This window comes from Buteo buteo, chromosome 3, assembly GCF_964188355.1.
Source record: "Buteo buteo chromosome 3, bButBut1.hap1.1, whole genome shotgun sequence".
In the NCBI taxonomy this organism is placed as follows: Eukaryota; Metazoa; Chordata; class Aves; order Accipitriformes; family Accipitridae; genus Buteo; species Buteo buteo.
In genome coordinates, this window is record NC_134173.1 from 32,855,225 (window position 1) to 32,858,892 (window position 3,668).

At 37.5% G+C, this 3,668-nt stretch overlaps 1 long non-coding RNA gene across 1 annotated transcript in view; it reads left to right on the forward strand.

Annotated features, from left to right (window-relative positions):
- The window catches only part of LOC142029462 (uncharacterized), a 9,244-nt gene extending 5,576 nt beyond the window's left edge, over positions 1-3,668 (forward strand). The window contains exon 3 of the long non-coding RNA XR_012649928.1: positions 3,106-3,668. This is a non-coding gene — a long non-coding RNA (uncharacterized LOC142029462). The remainder of the gene's footprint in view (positions 1-3,105) is intronic.

The window sequence follows — 3,668 nt, forward strand, 5'->3', positions numbered from 1 at the left end:
GTTTAAACTGCTTCTACACATTGCTATGAAATAATCTTCTATTTCAATGTAACTTGGAAATATGATCCATTTCTTTAGGTGTAGCTAATAATGCTCTGGACTCTTACTATTGTAATGGTGTTAATTCTTCCCAGTCTCTGTTCTGCTCGTCTGGCTTGCGCAAAGAGTTTAAAAAGGGCAGGAACCTAAGACCACCGGCATTGCAGGGAAATAACATCTGAAAAGCTTCCAATCTTACAGTCCGCCCTCCTGCTGATGAAGAGCAATAGCAGACTTGATTTGGGTTTATTTGTGGATGGGTATTTTCTAAAAAATAACAAATCAAAGAAATAAATCAGTGCAGATCTTATATGACATTTTATCTGCTTTGATTTGTTGGTTGCTGTAGCATGACTGATAGAAAAGGAAGTACACTTCCTATTTTGCTACTGGGAGCATGCTTAAGCTTCTTTCATTTATTGTGGTACCTTTCTGTCATTTTGCTTATACTTCCAAACACATTCTACTACTTTTATTTTTTTTTACTTTTTCTTTCCAAATCCACAGATTTTATATTCATCAGTTCCTACTTAGTTTAACTTCTTTTTTTTTTTTTTTGCATCTTGGGTCAATCTTGCAGTTTCTATTTAGTCCTTACTTTGGAGAAAAGCCTTAGTGACTTCAACAGGTGGTCTCCTGGAATCAGCTCTTGGTTATGCTGTATGGAGTACATGATGTCTGCTAGAGAAATGCAGCTGAAATCACTGTGCTTGTTTGTCTGGTTACAATCTGAAATTTTATGCCAAAATCTATATCGCCAGTCAGGCCCTCCAGAATTGCTCTTCAAATTTGCTTTATCACTGAAGTCTCATTGAGCTACTTGCATGATGGTTGAAGCAGTAAAGGGAGACTGCAAAGTCAGTACCCTCTTTTCGGAGCCCGAAGAAGGAGACATAGGAGTATATTTGTGACTCTCTTGACAAACAGGTTCAAAAAAGTCTACTATTGATTGGCTTTTGTGCTGCTTCAGCAGCTGAAAGTTGCCTTCTTTATTCAAATGATGGACTGTGGAGTGGAGAAGTCCTGTTCACATGTACACATAATGCATGTGCTGTAGGATTGGGGGAAATGAGATCCTATGTTTGTTTTTTATATCCAGAATCTGCTCTGTTACGTTGCCAGGTTCCTTACTAGTTTCCTTGAATGCAGAAGCATGTCTGTTTTGCAGGTGTTTTGCTAAAATTATGTTTCATTGTAAAGAACAGGTCTTATCCTGTTTGTTTTGCCTTTTTAAAAGCTACATTCACTTGTGGAATCGTATAAGCAATTATTAATAGCCAAACAGTTAACAGTAAAACAAAGACGTCCATGTCTTTGATTTGGATTTAAGTCTTCGAATAATCTTTTGCTGAGCCGTGCAAAACACTTCTATTGTGTGATTGTTTGAATCATCGCTAATGAAGTTGACACACCCATGATTTTGGTTTTGGCTTCGATACCTGGAGGACTTACTGAAGTGGCTGGAGGGTTTGGTTGTGTTCCACATCTCACAGCATCATGGGACACTGGGACAGTAGTTGCCTCAGGGAAGCAAGAGAAAGTCAAAACTGGCATCATCACTGTTCATCTTCACTCCCACTTTGATACTGCTCTGGTTCCTTTTAGATTCTCACTTCTTTTCCTCAATGCAACAGCAGGAGAGCATCATAACTTGGTCTGTGCAGAAAAAAAAGACTAAAGATGGCTTGATCTCCATTTTTTAAGTATGTATCTGAGCGAAAGTGGGTGATACTTCAGGGTTCTTTACTTTGGCAAAGAGCATTTACAAAATCTAAATACTGGACATTTAAAGCTAATCAGATTTAACCTGGGAATAAATTGAAAAATGAGTTAAGCAGGGGTAAGTGATTATTGGAAAATTGCTAAGGTATATAGTGGACTATCCGTAAGGAAGTCTTTAAAACAAGGTATCTTTCTAAAAGATAGGTACTGTAAGTAAACCAGAAGTTATAGCCTGTGTGATCAGGAGGCTGTTCCAAATGCAGATCATGGTTTCTGTTAAATTTCTAGGTTGTACCACAGGAAAGCAGTAAGGAAGAAGGGACTTGTTGCTCCTTTTTAAGTTACCAATACCTGTCGGCTTTTCTGTCAAACAGGTCTTATTAAAAATGGGTTGTATCTTGACAAGAATGATAAATGTTTAAACTCTATGGGTTTTACTGTATTTCATTCTTAACTGAAAAGGTAGGGTCTCTTCAGGAAAAAAACAACCATGTTAATAACTTCTAGTTGTTCAAAATTGTTAAAGTGTGCTAGTTTGCGGTGTTGAGAGACTTTGCTTAGGTTGTAGGGTAGGAGAGGAAAGCTCTCTCCCTCTCTTTAAACTGTCCAGGTCCTGACCTCAGATTCGGGGGCATGCCTTGCTGTGCAGAAACCAAGGACTGCATCCTTTCTCCTCTTGCAGTATCAGTTCAGGAAGCAGGAATAATGGGTCTCCTGAATGACAGCAGTGATATTAGTATGGGATTTTGCTTGCAAAATTGTCTTCCCTTCCAGATGGGAAGGACCTGGCATCATCCTAGCTGGTGTCACTGTGATGGCTGCAGGACTATACCTGGCTTCTCCCACTTCTATGGAATGTAGGCAGAGCTGACACACCAGCCCTCATCAGCCTCTAAGAAGTGCCCTAAATTTATTCAGCCCTCTGGAAGCATCCTGTTTGTGTTTGGCATACTTAGAGGCTCAGAAATTATATTAATATAAGTATGCCAATAGGTAGAAGGAATGAAAGCAGCCATAATATTTGAATAGAAAACATACAGGAATAACAGAATAGCTTTGCTGGTGGAGAGGTGGCATGATACGTTAAAATTCAGGTTCAAACAAGCTAAATAACTGTATCACAGTATGCCTGTGGATTCCAGTTAGAAGGAATACTATAATGTTATGGTTACAATATTGATTACTTGGTTGGGCAACTAACAATGAACATGATATGCTAAGAGAGAGTAAAAAATCACAATAATAATGAAAAACTTTGTTTCTGTATAGATAGTGTAAACATCATATGGGCATATAAGACAGACCCTCTTTTTTTCTTTTTTCTTTTTTTTTTTTTGACACCAGGTATGACATTTCAGAGTAAATGGCCAAACAAGAGGAGAAACAGCTTGTGATTTAAGCCTAAGTTACTGTGCTGGACATGGTACAAAAGGTAACTACCAAAGAGTCAGTGCAGTAGTGATTGCCATGTACTGAAGCTCAATATTCTTGTGGGAGTGAAAGAGCCACAGAAGTGTTAGATAAAACTGAGGAAACCTGTCTGAAAGGAAATTAAAACAGTCAAAATTCTAAATTTCTTGAAGTACCATGAAGTATCAGGGGTGGTTTTAGAGTCTTTTTGATAGGTAATGTGCATTTTCTCTTGAAAATCAGTTTCTAAACAGACTAAAAAAGAATAAAAGAAATAAAAAGACATAATTGAATATGTGGAAGTCATTCCAAATAAGGAACATACAAAAGAGAATAAACTTTCACAAGGTTCATATCAAACCATAGTAAGGTACACCCAAAAAAATTCGAAGAAAATTGTGAAAGACATAAGAGTAAATAAATTAACTCTTCTATTTCAAGCACATTTGAAGTTGAAACTCTGCTGATGTATCTCTAGAATCAGTATATGAAAGAAA